At 31.9% G+C, this 20411-nt stretch overlaps 1 protein-coding gene across 1 annotated transcript in view; it reads left to right on the plus strand.

Moving 5' to 3' along the window:
• LOC114944026 (uncharacterized) overlaps nucleotides 1-20411 on the plus strand; it is a 127483-nt gene that overhangs the window by 73769 nt on the left and 33303 nt on the right. The window lies entirely within an intron of this gene.

The raw sequence follows: 20411 nt of genomic DNA on the forward strand, positions 1-20411 counted from the left end.
AAAATGTGAAGTTAGATAAATTATAAATCTATTTATTGGCTATATGGATTGTTTTTTACCTAAAATTAGAAATAAGGGGATCCTAAGCTAACTTACGTTAGCTAGGTAGAAAGCAATCCATAGATAAATCGATTAAGGGAATCCTAAGTTAACTTGAGTTTCCTTCCTGTTTTATCGACAAAATGTGAGGTTAGATAAATTATAAATCTATTTATTGGCTATATGGATTGATTTTTACCTGAAATTAGAAATTAGAACGTAAGTTAGTTTAGAATCCCCTTATTTCAGGTAAAAAGCAATCCATAGATAATTAGAAATCGATTAAGGGAATTCTAAGTTAACTTAAGTTTTTTTCCTGTTTTATCGACAAAATGTGCGAGGTTAGATAAATTATAAATCTATTTACTGGCTATGTGGATTGTTTTTTACTTGAAATTAGAAATAAGAGGATCCTAAGCTAACTTACGTTAGCTTAGGATCTCCTTATTTCAGGTGAAAAGCAATCCATAGATAATTAGAAATTGATTAAGGGAATCCTAAGTTAACTTAAGTTTCCTTCCTGTTTTATCGACAAAATGTGCGAGGTTAGATAACTATAAATCTATTTACTGGCTATGTGGATTGTTTTTTACCTGAAATTAGAAATAAGAGGATCCTAAGCTAACTTACGTTAGCTTAGGATCTCCTTATTTCAGGTGAAAAGCAATCCATAGATAATTAGAAATCGATTAAGGGAATCCTAAGTTAACTTAAGTTTCTTTCCTGTTTTATCGACAAAATGTGCGAGGTTAGATAACTATAAATCTATTTACTGGCTATACGGATTGTTTTTTACCTGAAATTAGAACGCTTCGTGCTTTGTTAATATTAATACTTTAATTTGTACAGGAAAAAGTACAAGAAAATTTGTATAGTCTCATATATCTTGGTTACAGAATTATGAATTCTAAGCATTTAGAATTCTGTAACCAAGATATATGAGACTATACAGATTGATAAATCTTTTTTCTGTACAAATTAAAGTATTAATATTAACAAAGGACGAAGTGTTCTAATTTCAGGTAAAAAAACAATCCGTATAGCCAATAAATAGATTTAATTCGAAAACTGAGAACTACTTCTCAGAAGTGTGATTAATAAAGAGCGAATATTTTTACGAATAAATATGAATAAATTATATATACTATATATAAGTAACGTCATATCTTGCTAATTGTAAGTTGTAAAACGAGTCTCTTTGGTGTGTTGCTTGAAATTACTTTTTTTAATTAATTCAACTTTTATTGTATTATACGTATAACAGTGAATAATTTATTTGAATCTGAATATTTACGTAAGTATATACACTGAGAAAGAATTATTAAACTAAGAAATATTTATTATTTGAAGCAAATAAATATTTATCTGTTTAAAAAGGATTTTTTTATATCAATTAAACATGTTTTCACATCAAATCAATATTATTAGTTTCAGATAAATTATTTATTATGCAGTTGAAATAAATATTTATTTAAATTCAATCAATTTGCTTTTCAGTGCAAAAATGCGCATAAAAGATGCAACTCTATGGGAAATCGACATATTGTTGAAAAATGGTCAGATATTTTTTTTCTGTGTAATTTAGACTTAATGCACGAGTTTGCGTAATTAAAGTGATTGGCGTGTTATTAAATTTATGGGCATTTTAAGAATCGATGCCTCTGATTCTGGTTAACCTTAATTGAAGTTAACTGAATTCATTCTCTCGCTAGATCGTAGATACGATCATGACACAGATCGAAAGATATAGTACACCAAGATTAGCGTTAATGAACGTGGCGGGAATCGACAATCAAAAGTGTCATACATAATAGAGATAGACATTAATGAGGAAGAAGTTGTTGATATAAAGAATTGTTAGCATTCCTTCTAATTTAAACTATTTTTAGACAAAAATGTTGCACGTACACAACGTGTGTGTTTAAACTTTTTTTATTTACAATTAAAAACATACTCCACATTATTTTAATTAATATTGTAGGAATTGTTTCTCGTACGACGTACAAAAAAATAGCAACAAGTTTTCGCGCACCTATATCACTTCTATTTGCAAGCAAAAAATACCTAGAAAGAATGAATCCTCTTAAAACGAAGTTAATGTATATTGTTTGGATTATCTTTGCACGTCAGAGACTAGCAAGAGATTTTTCTCATGGACTTGAAAGCTTTTTATCTCGACCGCGAGAAAAAGCGATGATAAAAGTTTTCAAACAAGTTTGTTTTAACTTCTTCTTACGATCTCGTTAATTTATAGAGTAACGCGCTCGGTGCGACCTCATTTTGTGACAAATTTGTATCAGAGTGCAACGGCAAAGATTCGATTTGAAGAATTTTAACAATTTTATTTACTCATGTTACTCTATGCGGAAAAAATAATTCTAAAAAGTTAATTTTTGCCAGCACAAAAGATTTAAAATATCTCTCATGCAGATATATTCTTGTTTGCAATATGGTTTAATTATGTATGCTTGCCTTATAATTACAAGTCACGCGTAATTACACACATAATATTTTCACAGTTTAATTATTGTTGAATTTAACATAAGCAATTTTTCATTTCAATTGTCTGCAATGCAGTTAATGAAATCAATTCCGCCAGAAATACACATATACATATTGTACATTTTCGCTTGAAATATATTCAACATTTACATTAAACTTTTCGGGCAAACAGACATTCTCAGAATTGGACAATAATGCATTTTACTCCTCTGCGTGAGAGTAGATGTGTGATTCGTAGTGTTCCAGCTTCGCCGAGATAACAATGTTATCTTTATCGCTTGCTTGCCAAAATTAGATACAGCTCGTCTGCAAATGCTCCGGGGAATACTAATCTTTTTCTGAACCGAAGGAGAGCTCCGTCGCTCTAGCTTCCTCTCGTGCGTCATTTTTGCGTGGGAAAACCTTGATAACCGATAACGGAGTCTACCGAAAGTCTGTCGCAAATTGCTTCTGCATTAATTATACGTGTCGCTTATTTTAAAACTGCACACGTTATACATTTCTACAGAGTGTCCCAGAACTGGCAAACTTGTTAATTGCAGATGGAATCATTCGGAGACGATTTTTCATCAGCGAAAATGTCGAGGGAGGCCATCATTTTGTGCATCTTCCCAATTTTTGTCATCATTTATCTTTATGTATATATAATTGAATATTAAATTAAAATTCTATTAAACTAAACTCTACACGGATAAAATTTTCTCTTCGAATTTTATGAAAGTTTCTCTGATTAATATTTATCACTATAAAAAATACATAATATATGTATACCTAGTAAAATTAATCAAACATATTTTATATGTTATTTTGAGGACGTATTAATATTTTTTATTGTAGTAAATATTAATTAAAAGAAACTCTTATAAAATTCCTCCATTAAATTCTAAGAGAAAAATTTCTCTGTGTACTTGAAATTAATTTGAAGAATGTGATTTTGTTAATATTTTATTCGCTTATAACTTGAAATTATTATTATGCCTCGACATTTTCGCTGAGGAAAAATCGCTGCCAAATGATACGAAAAATCTGCCAGGTTTACTGCTAGTTCTGAAACACCCTATAATCCATCTAACAGCTTTATTCATCGCGAAAAGTGCTTCGAGTCCTAGAGTTTGGAATTTATTGTTGCAATTGCAACCGTTTGACACGCGACGTGTCGCGGTATAGTTCGTATCTGTCAACTTTTGTTTCAACCTCGCATTCGCGAGCGTGAACTTTATATCTTGCGTTCCGTATTTCAAACGTGTGAGGGATCTTTTATTCTCTTTTTATCCACTACTTGTGCGCGCACATCTTCTACCTATATATATATATATATATATATATATATATATATATATATATATAAGTGGAAACGATTTTATAAGAGTTTTTCTGATTAATATTTACTACAATAAAAAATATTAATATCTACCGCAATAACATATAAAATATGTTCGATTGATTTTACTATGTATACATGTATTAAAATGTATTTTTTATTGTGATAAATATTAATCAGAGAAACTTTTATAAAATTTTAAAGTTTACATTTATTTAATAAAATATATATATATATATGTATACAGGATATACAGAATGTCTAGTGATCAGGGAAATCTGGAAAATCGGGCATTGTCAGGGAATTTTATAAATCTGAAATTGTTAGGGAAAAAAGTCAGGAAATACTATTTATCTAGATAAGTTTTGTTGTGATATTAGATATCATTAAATATATTAAAATATATGTATTATAATTTGTTAAAATATATTAAAAATAAAATTTGATATATAAATAAAAAAAGGTGATCATTTAAATAGTGACACGTTCGTTTCGATTTTTTTAACTTCCGAATCTTTTCATTGTTGACAAAAATATCTCAAGGATTTAACATTTAATTGATTTATCATATAAATATATGCAAATTACATAATTGGAAAAAATATTACAAAGTTAGGGAAAAAATTAATTTCTTGGAAAATCTGGAAAAGTCAGGGAATTTTTTTCATTGAGTCTGCTGAACACCCTGGTACATTGTGTCAGTAATTATATCGTCACCCGATTTTTTTTGCTCTGCCTTTTGCAGAGACCGACATTTTTCTTTTTCTCTCCGCTCACGTACATATATTTGTTATCGCTCTTCCGACTTCTCGGTGGCCGAGATTTCTCCTTTTCCGGGAGACAGTTTCGGAGCGCGAAAAGATAATGGTTTTGGGGTTGCGGTCCATTTTAGCGGGAACAATGACGCGATAATGTGTCCAGATACCTGCGGCCCGTTGTTTCGTATCCCAGATGCGCAGAGATGGAGAACGAAAACGCTAACGTAACGCGAACACGTCGGCACGTCATGTTAAATTTGCACGTGCGAGTTACATCCGTGCATGCTCTCTCGTCCGCGTTGCATTAACGATTGCGCCGAGTTCGTTAATGAAAACGAATGTGGGTGCACGAGGGTGTGCGAAGGTTTGCGCGGCGCGAAACCGCACGCTAAATTAATTAATTAAACCGTTTGTTAACTGAATAATTAAATGCTTTCCTGACGATATCGGCAAGTGATACACGATTCTCGATGTCAATACAAGCCTTTTTTTTTGTACATGTATTTTTATATAAGAACATATTTTTTAATTTCTCTTATACTTACATTTTATTTGCGAAATAAATATAGAGAAATAATTTTATGCACCGAATATCTGTGTCTAGCTCTTTTTATAGATTTTAGATTTGTATTTTTGAATTAAGAGCCTTTTCGATATATTATTTTTATAATTTTGACATAACAATGCTGCGAAATTTTATAGACTGCAGATTTTATAAAATTTCATAAATCTTATATAATTTATTTCTGTGAAAGAGCTACCTTTGAAAGAGCTTTTTACCATTTTTTTGATTATCGGACAGAGACCGTAAAATTCATTTGAAAATTGTTTATTAGAAAAATAACGATGCGATCGAAGTTCAATAATAGTTCCTCTGTTGCATGCGTGATTCATTATTTCTCCCGCGAATTCATCACTCTCATGGGAAAAAACGCGATATTTCTCTCCGCCGTCCACTCTCTAAATAATCTCGTTAACTCTCCGGACTTGGAATTAATTCGGCAATTTGCGGGTGCGGCGAATTAATCTTCGCCAGCGAAGGAAAATAACGGGTTCGGTATTGTTGCGGTCGCCGCTGCATCTGGTCTGTCGATATATGTGACAACGGACGAACATGTGCCTTTCTATTTTAAATCGAAAACGCAAAAGAGGAAAGGGAATATTGCAACCGCGTCAAATTTGCACCAATTCCCCGCTTCTTGCGTGTATTAACGCGACCGATTGCAAATCAATGCCGTCTGTCAATTTTTAGTCAGTTTTAGTCAGTTTATCTATCATTTTTTTCTACACCTACTTCAAAGTTTAATCAAACCTTAAGGGGATGCTGACCAAATATGTTTATCGATCGAAAAAGTGAGGTTAGATTCAACTATAAATCTATTTATTAATTATACGGATTGTTATGTTTATCGATCGAAAAAATGAGGTAACATTTAAATATAAATCTATTTATTGACTATACAGATTGTTTATTCTTGAAATTATGATGCCATTTCTGTATTTGTTAATATTAATACTTTAATGGTGCAAAAGGATTTATTAATCTGTATAGTCAATTAAAATATAAGTATTTAAACTCATAATTTTATGAGGTTTTCTAAATTCAAGTGCCTATATTTTGATTGACTACACAGATTGATAAATCCTTTTGTACAATTAAAGTATTAATATTAACAAATGGGGAGGTGGAATCTAACCTCATTTTTTCGATCGATAAAACATATTTGGTCAGCATCCCCTTAACATATATGTGAAATTATATAGATACTAAATTTTTTATTTTTCTCTTTTTTAGATATACATATATAATGCTAGTTGAAATAACCAGATGGATTTCGCGTGAATTTTAGAATTTTGATTAAAAATGTATCGAAAATACACAGCTGATATAAAATTTTTCGAAAGTCTGGATCCGAATCCATTTTGGAGTATATTTATTGTACGATTTCTCTGAATAATTATTATCAATTCATGATATTTGTAACCGATAGTGCAGGTATATCGCGGATATCAAAACTGAAATAGTAGATCAATAAAGGATTATCGGCGTTAAAGGATTAAAAGTAAAACCGCACCTCGCAACATGTTCTTCAACTATGGTCCATTGTTTTATTCATAAATTTTTGATTACTTTTTGCAATCGCTTTTTTAATAAAAAATCTCTAAATAAAGCAATCAATTGCTACACTAAAAAAGTTATTAAATCAATAAATATTTGTCTATTTTGAAAGATTTTCTTACATCAAAATTAAATAATTCTTCATGCACATGAAATCAATATTATTAGTTTCAAATAAATGATTTATAAAGGAATATTGAAATATTTATTTGAATGCAATACTTTTTTTTCAGTGTAATAATTGTTAATATTAAACTTTTATTTCGAAAATTAAAATTTTCGCGTTTAAAAAGTATCTGTAAAATTTAAAAAAATCATATAATATATTATTTAACTCGAAAAATACTTACGATCTACATTTGATTAGAGAAAAGGAGGAGCTGCGCCAAACTTTCAAAGCGCACTTGTAAATGAATGACGGTGTATTTGCGAAGTATTCTGCGTAATACAGCTAATCCGCGTTTCGAATGAACAGGCTAAACTCGAGAGCCATTGATTATTCATAAATTTACATCGTGTAATCCCGACCTCGGCTTGCAATCGCGGAGATTAGGTTCAAGGGTACGCCATGCAAATATAGGCGTTGGAAAGAGCTCGGAGCGATAGACGCTGGAGCGTGATCAAAAACCCGACGGGGAATAGCGACGAGGCGCGATAATATACAGCGTATATGCACATCGCGAACGATCTTCTTCGTAACAAAGTTCTCGTAATATGCAAATGCTTATCAACGATAATTCTGCAATCGATCCAGCTGTCTAGCGTCGCGCCTAAATTCGTATATGTATCGTCGAACCACCAGGTGTCGATTACCCTTTCTCTGCGTTACGGCGGATTAGGGTCACATCGATACCTCGATGAGGGCACTTTGGAAAGTCGCTTAATCAAGATATATCGCGCCCTCTCTTTGCGAGCGTCATCAGAGTTCTATTCGCAATTTCGATGCGCGCGAAAAGGCTTTAGGAATTAATTCGGAAGATGCGGATCTCAATCTATTCATCTATATATGAATGAAAATGACAAGAAGAAGAGGCTGATATATTTTAGAAAATTATTTTCTGCAAAAATTTTTTTCCGCGCCTGCAATTACAATTTTATTTATTTATTTTATTTATTGATTTATTAACGGGCAAGAAAACCCTTTGGTATTAATTTTCAATATATTTGCAAGTGCATATATGTATTCGCAATCTCGATGCGCGCGAAAAGGCTCCAGGAATTAATTCGGAAGATGCGGATCTAAATTGTTGTAATCTATCCATCTATATATGAATGAAAAGAGAAGAGGCTGGAATATTTGAGAAAATTATTTTCTGCAAAAAATTTTTTCCGCGTTTACAATTACAATTTTCAACAAATTTGCGAGTGCATATATGTATTTGCAATCTCGATGCGCGAAAAAGCTCGAAGAATTAATTCGAAAGATGCGGATCTAAATCTATCCATCTATGAACGAAAAAGGGAAAAAAGAGGAGGTTGGAGTATTTAGAAAAATTATTTTCTGCAAAAAAAATGTTTTCTTCGCGCCCGCAATTAAAATTTTCGACAAATTTGCGAGTGCACATATGTATTCGCAATGAAAGATGCGGATCTAAATTTATCCAATTATGAGAAAAAAAATAGAAGAAAAAGGAAGAGAGGAGGCTGGGAGTATTTTAGAAACTTATTTTCTGCAAAAAAAATTTCCGCACTCGCAATTACAATTTTTGAGTGCATATATGTATTTGCAATCTCGATGCGCGCAAAAAAGTTCGAGGAATTCATTCGAAAGGTGCAGATCTAAATCTATCCATCTATGAGCGAAAAAGGGAAAAAAGAGGAGGTTGGAGTATTTAGAAAAATTATTTTCTGCAAAAAAAAATGTTTTTTTCGCGCCCGCAATTACAACAATTTTGGACAAATTTGCGAGTGCATATATGTAGGATCGATTCTCTTTGCCGTCAACAACGTAGCGTGCAATTCTGAAGCAGATGCTGCTCGTACTTGCCGCGAGGATTCTCGTTGCAGTCACAAAATGCATCGACCCGAAACGCTACGGCACGAAAGCAATCCACGGAATTTAATTAAACCCCGGTGCGTTTTTTTCGACCACGAACGCGCTTCCGTCTACGTGCCGACTAAAGTGGATGTATATACTATATACGAGAAGATATCCGGCCTCAAAGGCGTGATGAACTTAGCTCCAGAAAATGCGAAGCACGGGGTAAAACGTAATAATGGACCTTACTTAATTAAAGCGTTCTTCTTAATTACGCATTCTTAATGGCCGAAGATGAAAAAGTATCGCTATATACGTTGAGAAACGAGCCGCGAAGAAATTCTCGCATTCTCAAGTACGAATTCAACAAATTCGCATTTCAACAAACTCGTTTCGTTTCGTGATGACGTAATAAAGTCGGGTTTTTCATTGTTTTGCGCTGAGTTATTCGAACGGTGAATTTATACATAAAAAATGAAGAAACGTGTAACCATTCGTATATTAATTATTGTAATTAACAATTCTGCTGCCGTTATTTATTACGATTAAATATTGGCAATTTATATACTGTCACAATTTGTCGTATAAATATCCATTGTGCAGCTAAGTAAATAATTGATTGACGATTGAAATTAAATGATTGATTGCATTCGCGAGGAAGCATATATTTAATAAATTTGTACTCTTTAGAATATTTAATGAATTTGTTCTTATTGTTAGAGAAATTCTCGTAACATTCGTTAAGAGATATAAAATATGCACTATGAATATATCGAGCCTGTTGTATTCTTGTCATCTACGTAACGTTGCTTGAATAGAAACTTCCATGGAAACTGTCGCGATGGTAATTTACAAGGTTCTGCTGTTGTATTATGGAAATGAGCAGATTGATCGGATTACTTTCATAAGGGATTTTTTCGTGACGTCACTCTCTTCTAGGTATATGCAAAATCACCAAATCATTCTTCTACGATTTAAAAGGAAAATAATCACGATTCACCGTGTATATATATATTTTTTTTTTATTTTACCTATCCTCAAACACAATGTATCATAATTAAATCGCAGTTCAATTAATTTTATTTTTTCTCTCAAATGCAGTAAAAAACATACTTAATCATATATGAAAAGGTATATTTGATTTTCATGTAAAAAGGATAACGTTAAATGAAATTTTCGTTACAAGTTTTTGTTCCGAGTTTGTTAACGTATCATAGCTTTAACTTTGCCCATTTTTTATTATCCGTGTGATTTAATTTTTCCGCTTTTTCAAAAAATTATGAAATAATTTTAACGTTTCTCGAGAGCGAAGGAGAAAAGCCATTCGGACTTCCGTCAGTCATGCTATTTCCTTGAAATGAGATGAAACGCAAATCATGGTCTTCGAGAGTCAGTTAATCCTTATCTTTCTTGCTTCCTTTCAGACTCCTTCGTTGAATTAAGATTAAACTGCCTAGTATGACTAACGGCGATCAATACTAGTCGTAACTTTTACGTTTCCATTTATCAAGAACTATCATTCGGTTTTACCGTTTGATGTAATAAAAATTCTGTTAACATTACAATGCGATGAATAATGCAAATTTTTATTACAAAAAAAAACTCTACGTATCAAAATTAACATAAAAATATAATTATTAATCATTTTTATATTTTATATATAATATATACTAAACATAAAAAATTATATTAAAAATATATGATTATATATAATAATTATTTATATATGTAAAAATGGATATAAAATAATATTGAATTATCTGAGAATATTTTTAATATGAATTAATGATACGCAAATAGTTAATTAATTTAAATTTGCGGAATATTTATATTTTCTCCATACATACGTATGCATATGTATAGGCCGTAATTGCGCCTTCAAAATTTATTACATTGTGTGGTGAATCGTTAACCAGAATTCCCACTATGTACCTTTTGCAGGGCGAACTTGCGCGACTCTGGATAGGTTTGGTGAAATATTTCGCGGTATAATTAGACGGTAAATTCTGTCGTACTATGTGCGGCCTCTTACAGATTCCATTGGACGCCCTTACCACAATCGTCGATGTAAACTACGTCTTTTTTCGCGAAATACTCCCTGGTTTTGCGTGAACGATATTTTCTCGTTCATTTGCACTTTATGGTATATATATATAATTTTTTTTAATAAAAAAATGAATTGTCTAATAAAGTTCTTGAACAATAATATAATTCTTGAGCAATGTTATAATTTTTTTTTAAATATATAATACATTGAAATAAAATAACACGACGATGAAAATATAAATTAACGAATACGCTGTAGATGAATCGATTTTTAACAACATAAAAAACTTTTATTTCAAAAACGAAGTCAAAGTGACTCCGTTTCATATATTCGAATTTTTTTCTGCATCTCTTTCTTTCTCTCTCGTCGACGATTCCGTTTAGATTATTCTGTTACTTTCACGTTCAATAAAATTCTAATTAGCACAGCGGTTTTAACAAAATTGTATTGTAATTACCACGTCCGGTTTAGCAAAGAAGTTATTTTTCTCTTCCACCTTTTGATTAACGCAAACGCTTTTGTGTGTGCATATAAAAGGATTATAATTCATAATTTTTACAATTGCGACAGGCAGTGTTCTCGTAAAAATGCGCGATATAAAGATAAAATAACGATAAAAGATTCTGGAAAAAAAATATTCTTCGATTATGCGCATTTTGCGCAGTTACATGTTACATGATCACGATCGCCAACATACTGTGTACATATATCAGGGTGAGAGGGAAATCTGGAAAACCGAGCATTGTCAGGAAATTTTAAAAATCAAAATTGTCAGGGGAAAGTCAGGAAATTTTACTATTTATCTGGATTTTTTTACATTATTCTTTCTCTCAATAATTAAAAATTTTTTATTAAATAAATATAAACTTTTTCTTGACTCCCAGCACGCTAATTTTTTATGTTGTTAAAAATCGATTCATCTACAGCGTATTCGTTAATTTATATTTTCATCGTCGTGTTATTTTATTTCAATATATTATATATTTCAAAATATAGAACTTTATTAGACAATTTATTTTTTTATTAAAAATTAATACATTAATTTGATTAAAAATGTTTTATTTAAAAGTTTTGTTGTGATATTAGATACTTAAATATATTAAAATATATGTATTATAATTTGTTAAAATATATTAAAAATAAAATTTGATGTAATATAAATAAAAAAAGGTGATTATTTAAATAGTTTATAATGACATGTTTGTTTCGATTATCATACATAATGCAGATTGTATAATTAATTTAAATTTTTGTTTTTTTAACTTTCAAACCTTTTCATTGTTGACAAAAATATCTCAAAGATTTCAAGATTTAACATTTAATTGATTTATCATGTAGATATATGCAAATTATATATTTAGAAAAAATAATACTAAAAAGTCAGGGAAAAAATTAATTTCTGGTCTTGGAAAATTTGAAGAAGTCAGGGAATTTTTGTCATTGAGTCTGCTGGATACCCTGTTATTCCAACTATATTTAATATAATTATGTGTGCGATAAATAAAAATCTCTAAATTTATTTTCGACATGTATGAAGAGAAATAATATTTGTATTTAACTTACAACAAAGACAAATTAATATTTTATTAATATTTGTCTTTATCCCACACATCACTTCTTTTATTTGATTAGTATACATCGTCTAAATAAGTCTAAATAATACTAAAAAATAATACTAAATAATACTAAAAATAATATTAAAAGGGAAAAAATTAATTTCTGGTCTTGGAAAATCTGAAGAAGTCAGGGAATTTTTTTCATCGAGTCTGCTGGACATCCTGATATATGTATATACATAAAGTGGAGCAGGAGCCATATTTGTGGATTTTGTGATTTCTTCATCGAGATACACCTCTAATTAGTCCATTAAGAGTAAACGAAGTCTCGGGAAAAGGCAAGAGTCGCTCTCAGAATGTCGCCGTGATAGGAGAAATCGGCAAATGCACGAAACAGGTTCTTGATTAATGATTCCCGATGCGAGATGCGAGATTAGAAACTCCGTGCACGTAATATCCTCCTTTGCGATATGCAACAATTCACGCGCGATGCGATCGTAATTATGTAACGAGACGTCGAGAGCCAGCGGTAATGTGATCAATTAGTCGTGGACTCGAGATGATTGGCGGATAAAAAACATTTAGCGGTCAAGATAATTATGTACGTGCACTTAGCGTATTTAAGAGATAAAATCATGTACATTTAGAGGACATGCCGTGTAAGAACAAAATTGCTTTGCGCGCACGTGTAAAAAAAACAACAATAAGTGGCATGAAATTCCTCGAATTTACATAATCGCAGATATCAAGCGGAAAATCATTCTCAGAAACATGAAACACCCGGTGAATAAAGTTCGCATAATTGAGTGTCGCGAATCCCTCTTCGACGCCACTCTTATTCCTCTTGTTTCCCGCGAGAAAAGGATTCGCGTCGACAATAGGATACGAAACGAGGTGATAGAAAGAGAGAGAGAGAGAAGTAATCCGACGCCTCTGTTTCCAATTCTAATTACAATAAAGCCGACTTTAATTGCGCGACAGAATTCGCGGGCGCAATCAAAGTACGTCTCTTTGTTTCTTCTCTAATGGACGGGGCGAGAAAAAAATGAGGATGGGCGACTACACTTCCACATCCGTTTCCTCTAGGAATTATATACCTCTTCCGTCGGGGATATCGTGATTCATCGTCGGTGGCGAGATGCAAATGTTTGACCAACCCGTTATCTCGAGGGAACCACCGGTCCGCGCCTTTTTCGCACGCGACCTCGCGTCCTCTTTTTATCTCTCGGACTCTTCTCTCGCTTTTTTTTTTTTTTTTATTCTTTTTACCCCCGTTCTTTTCTCCCCAACCTTCCTCCTCCGTGTCTTTTATTCCCCGCGAATTCGAGACCCCCGGCGAGAGAGAATCGTAAATCATGGATATATTGGGCGGTGTCGATGATTCTTCTCGCCATTAGAGGGATACTTGATATATATAGTATACTAGGCCATCTCTCGCGATGAGAGGCGGAGGATAGAGATCATTTTCATGCGTCATTAGTACCGACTTTGTGTATCCCTCTTCGGCACGTCGCCTCGTGATAATCGACAAGCATTCGACGACAATGTTGCGGTTGTTTAAGGGGATACTGCCGCTGTTCTGTTTTATCGACTTTAAGTTAGGTTAGGTTCACTTTTTATTGAATCAAGTTAGGCTAGGTTTCCTCTTTATTGAATTAAGTTGGGTTAGGTTCATTTTTTATTAAATTAAGTTAGGTTAGGTTCACTTTTTCGACAAAAATGTTACGGTTGTTTAAGGCGATACTGCCGTTGTTCTGTTTTATCGACTTTAAGTTAGGTTAGGTTCACTTTTTATTGAATCAAGTTAGGCTAGGTTCCCTTTTTATTGAACTAAGTTGGGTTAGGTTCATTTTTTATTAAATTAAGTTAGGTTAGGTTCACTTTTTTAACGACAATGTTGCGGTTGTTTAAGGGGATACTGCCGCTGTTCTGTTTTATCGACTTTAAGTTAGGTTAGGTTCACTTTTTATTGAATCAAGTTAGGCTAGGTTCTCTCTTTATTGAATTAAGTTGGGTTAGGTTCATTTTTTATTAAATTAAGTTAGGTTAGGTTCACTTTTTATTGATTATATACAGATTGAAAAATCTTCCGCAATGAAAGTACTGATAATAATGAATCGGGAGCGCTGTCCGGCAACTAATTTTTGCTGTTTTATGCTTTGACATCGATTCCGCACGCAAATATATATATATACACATTAATTATTTCAAGTTTTTTTGATACAGGCTTTTAATCTCATTTTTATTGTTTTGTATTATTCTTTTATGTCATCTCTATTGGGAGCGTCATATTTTCTGCACAAATAAACTGCAGAACTTTTGTATTAAATAAGTATTGTTATGAGCTGATGCAAGAGACTGATAAAAAAACTGTAATTTTTTAACTTTTATTGTTTTTTTTATACAAAATTGCAGCGCTTTCCGTTTATTATTATCAGTACTTTAGTTGTGGAGAAGGATTTTTCAGTCTGTATAGCCAATAAAAAGAAAAGCCCTTGAAGTCAAAGTCGGTAAAATGGTAATGGTCAGCATCTCCTTAAGCAGACAAAGTTCTCATGAGATAAAATTTCGTTGCTATTGAAATTTTTTTAAGGGGGCCATCTGCTTTAGGAAGCTAAAAATAAGGTATATTTAATTCAAGGCATCTGCTTCGGAGAACCCAAAAATAAGATTTTAGAGAATTTTTTTTTTTTGAAAAACCTTAGTATATAGAAAGCATATAAAATTTTTTTCACTTGAAAATCGATGGGGCTGCAAAGATTTTTATAGAGCGACTTCTACAGACCATATTTTTAATTAAAAACATTTTTTGCTCTGCTATGTAGATTTTTATAAAAAAATCTCAAAAATCTTATTTTTCGGTTCTCCGAAGCAGGTGCCTTAAATTAAATATATGAGAGTATCTATTTTCATCGAATTAATACAATAATTTTGCAAAAATTCAGTGTCAGAGCGATATGGAGAGGGAAATATCTGTAATGAAAAATACAATGATGATAAAAGCAAATAATTTATTCCAAAGAAATCTTATTGTCAGACTCGTCGAGGTAATCACTATTAATAATTGGCAAGGAGCAGATTCTGCGCGTATGCAATGTACTTAAATAGCAGTACGCATATGTGTATGTGACCCTCAATAGAATGTCTCATTGTTTGCGCACATCACTGCGCAATGTCGCGTAATATTTTTACAACTCGACGAGATAATCTCGCAAATTGCGCATAATCCGTCCATTCGCGTCAGTCATCGATGCAGTCATCTGGAGGTGCGCATTTAGACCGTGCAATCGCTATTTTTTTTGATGAGCAGTAAATGCAGAGCGGAGTATAAATAAACACGTAGAATTATTCTTTTGTAATTCGATGTCAATCTTCACGTTGATGAAAATCTTCTCGGAGCCAATAATGAGATACTATATGTGCACTTTGTCAACCGTTTTGAAAATGGGGAACTTTTCGCAAATTAAGCTTCAAAGGCTTGAAACATTAGCCTCGAACTCATCGAGTGTATTTTATTTTATCAGAATTTTAACTCGATACCTATTTGTCAAGGTATTAATGAAGGTTTAAGTGTCTTGAAAAAAATATTTTTATCATTTTTTATATATATATAATATATACTTAATATTGATATATACAATTTAAATAAATTGCTTATATTTATTATATATACATATAAAAATATTTTTTATAATTTATATGTATATATGCAATATATAAAATATATATATATATATTTTTTATATATTTTTTTATATATTTTTTACATGTATATAAAATTTCTCTCTTAATGGCACAATAATTATACATGCATACTATACAAAAAATATAAAAAATATTTTTATGCATATAAAAAAATATATAAAAATATTTATGCATTTTTATATGTACCTATAAAATTTTTATAAATTTTGTATACATATAAAAAGATATAAAAATTGTTATGTATTTTTTTTGTGTATATAAAATTTCTCTTTTGACGATAATTATACGAATGACATAAAAGAGATATCATTGCTGGAGTAATCTATGTCTGAACGCTTATGTCAAGTAACAGATCCGTGCTATCGAGACTCGTGGAGTGTTTCGCGAGAAGATGACGTCAAGCGTTTCTATGCATCGAGAGTGCATTCGATCCGATGCGTAGAGTCGGTGTATCGGATGGTTATTCGCGCGATAGCCGCGTGCAGGAATTCTCGCACAGTTTATCGCACGTGAGCACGATCGGAGCTTCACTTAGCATCGCGCTCGCGTTTCTCTCTCTCTCTCTTGGCAATAAATTCGACTTTATGCACACAGATGCAACACAAAGTCGACGATTTAATGCTTTCGAATAGAATGCATAGTCGCACTGATATATGCAACCGCGTTTGCGGCAGCGCGAAGATTCATTCAGCTTCCCTAAAGACGCGCTTGCTTTTAGTGTTTATACGCGTCAATTCTTGCTCTGATTTTCCGCGATATTCAATCTCCGATAACTTGAATTAATTCATCAATTAATTGTTAATTGAATTTAATCCGAATTTACCGGCAGCTCTACTTATTCCCATGAAAGTTACGTGGAAATTTCGAATTTCCAAAGTAACTCGATCGAATATCGATATAATGAAACAAAGATTTCAAGTATTCTGTGAGAGCGCTTTTCTCCATTTAATTTATTAATATCGCTTTTATGCAGATTTTAAGAATTTTCTCTTGTGTTTTTTCTCGTGTTGTTAAATTAAAAATGATCTGAAACTTTAAAAAGGACTTGTGAAAATAATCGAACACGTTGATTAAATTGTCTCTGGAAAATTGACTGTTTATTTAATTTTATTACTATTTACGTTAGACTCGATAATTTATTACAAAATTGTGTCAGTGTTCAAAATTATTTTATATGCGAAAAAAGATTCTTGCGCATGCCTCGCTTTTTCAATATTGCAAGGAAAAATGCCAGGAAATTGGCAGCGTCGTGTTAGCAGGATTGAAACTTAGTATCTCCAGCGAGGAGAAATTATAAATTCACTTTTGCGTTGAGAGGATAGACATTTTTCTTCCGAGAATACGTTGTGTCATCGTTATATTCATACTTTCGCGTGTCTTATGCACTGGAGAAGCAATTTTGTCGGTATTAATAATACAAAAATCCCGTTCGCAGGCATTGAATATCGGTCGTTCACCAATTTTCCGCTTATCATCGCGTTGAAAAAAAAAAATGGTTATTTTTTTAACTCAGCTACAAACTTTTCTCAGAAGAGAGGAAACATGTTCGAGAGAAATCTTTGCAAATTATATTGTTCAACTTTTTCAATGGGTCTTTAAACTTTTAACAGCATTATGTTGTGTATAAAAAGCGTAAAAATTGTACGATATAAAAATATATAAATTTGTGCGAGGAAAAACGGGAGGCGAGAGAGAAATATAATATCTCAGGAAAATGTTGACAAAATTGAAATATGAAATTGAATATGAAATTTATCCTATCGCACACCTTATATAAGAGAGATAATAATTCTGCTTCTTCTCGCGCTTCTTCTCTCCTCGTCTGTTCATGTCTACAACTATTACCCAAGTCGTATGCTACTACGGAAGGAAAATTGGGGCGTGTCCGGATAATCTGATTTCCCACCGTGATATCATCCGAAGAAAAAAGAATCAGTACACGTGTTTCAATGTAGGCGCGGTGCAGAAAAATTATTCGATACAAAAGATACGCTCTCGACATCCACCTTGACGTGTATTCTTTTAACGTGAAACAAAACTTCAGATTAATGATGTCATTCTGTCATTTATTTCTATTGTTTCGCAGCGCAATTTGTATCATGATTCACAAATATGTCATTAGCTGATGATTCATTTTTCAAAAGTAAAGATACAATATTATTATTAAAGTATCTTGGAATTAAATATACATATATGTGTGCGATTTTCTCTGTCGAAATCTCGATACATATACATGTAATTTTGACATCAAAATTGATTAATTCTAATTTAAAAGACCCTTATTAAATTATTTTTGTATATACACAAAAATTTATATTTTTAGGAATTTTTATACATACATATATTGCATCTGTTATATAATGTTATATTATTATATATATACATTTTCTCTTATAGCAATTTACCCTGAAAATTATGGTAATCGTGGGACAATATGATATTGAAAGAATTTTATAAGAGTTTTTCTGGTTAATATTTATCACAATAAAAATATTAATATCTACCACAATAACATAAAATATGTTCGATTAATTTTACTATGTACAGATTAATATTTTTTAAATTCTAAGAGAAAATTTTCTCCGTATATTATTCATATTAATATAATATATTAAATATTAATATTAATATTAATATTAATTTTTAATATTCACATTACTATAATTTAATAATTTTAATATTAAAATTTAATAATATATGATATAAAATATTGATACTGATATTAATATTAAATATACAATACATATATGTATGTAGATACGTACGTATTTCATGATCGCGAAACAATACAGAGATTACTTTTCGTATTCATATTCATAGCAGGCAAATTTGCATTCGCCCAAGTTCACACCGTTCTAAATTCGCGGGAGCTTCGGGCGTCGCGCTGTTGCGAAACACTGGGAACATTAGGGATCTCGTATAAATTCGTCGCCTCGGGGCCCTCGGGGTCATCAAGACGCGGCTGCGTGGACCGACCGGGAAGAAATATCGGGCGAGGCGATGTATCGGACGTCTCTCGTTTATCTACTTCTCCCACTTCGTCCCGACACGTATATAGCCACCCCGGAATCTGTCCGATAAATCCGTGACTCTCGCGGAACTTTCTTAACGACCGGAGAGAGGCCGGTCCGCTATCGGGGCTCCTCGAGCGATCGTTTTGCATCGCAATTTCATCCGACGAGATCAAACATGCGAGCCTTCGCGTTTCGTTCGAATGAAGCGAGAGTCGTCGTCGTTGGTGTTCGAAATATATTCTCACATCGAACCTGCTCGATTTCCGCCCGTGTATCGAGACAATTTTCCCGGCGAACTTCGCAGACCTTCTTGCGGTCTTTGAAACCGTAGAAGGGAGATCATCCGGAACGAGTTGCGAGTTATAACGACTTGGGAAGTGCTCTCTGAAATTTTATCGCGCCTATCCAGTTTCGAGTGCGTTCATCTTTTTTCAATCGATTCGATAGAGATGCTCCGAGATATATTTACTAGAGATGGAAAATACTTTTTGAACACATTATGTCATCATATATATTTATTATCCGGGAAAAATACGAAAATTTAAGATATGCAAGGTGTGTCATTGATTTTAAATTCATTTTGATTCAAGATTTTTTTTAGAAAAAAATTAGGAAGACATGTAAAGCGCAGTCATAATATAACGCATTTTATACATTTACTATCATATATATTCATTATCCAGGAAAAATTAGAAAATTGAAGATATGAAGATATGTCATCAAGTTTGAAAATTCTGTGTAAAATTTTGATCCAAGATTTGTGTAGAAAAAGATTAGGAAGACATGTAAAGCGCAGTCATAACGCATTTTATACATATATCATCATATATATTCATTATCCAGGAAAAATTAGAAAATTGAAGATATGAAGATATGTCATCAAGTTTAAAAATTCTGTGTAAAATTTTGATCCAAGATTTGCGTAGAAAAAGATTAGGAAGACATGTAAAGCGCAGTTATAACGCATTTTATACATATATCATCATATATATTCATTATCCAGGAAAAATTAGAAAATTGAAGATATGAAGATATGTCATCAAGTTTAAAAATTCTGTGTAAAATTTTGATCCAAGATTTGCGTAGAAAAAGATTAGGAAGACATGTAAAGCGCAGTCATAATATAACGCATTTTATACATATATCATCATATATATTCATTATCCAGGAAAAATTAGAAAATTGAAGATATGAAGATATGTCATCAAGTTTAAAAATTCTGTGTAAAATTTTGATCCAAGATTTGTGTAGAAAAAGATTAGGAAGACATGTAAAGCGCAGTCATAACGCATTTTATACATATATCATCATATATATTCATTATCCAGGAAAAATTAGAAAATTGAAGATATGAAGATATGTCATCAAGTTT

This window comes from Nylanderia fulva, unplaced genomic scaffold (genome assembly GCF_048542155.1).
Source record: "Nylanderia fulva isolate GAGA-0341 unplaced genomic scaffold, ASM4854215v1 Scaffold20, whole genome shotgun sequence".
NCBI lineage: Eukaryota > Metazoa > Arthropoda > Insecta > Hymenoptera > Formicidae > Nylanderia > Nylanderia fulva.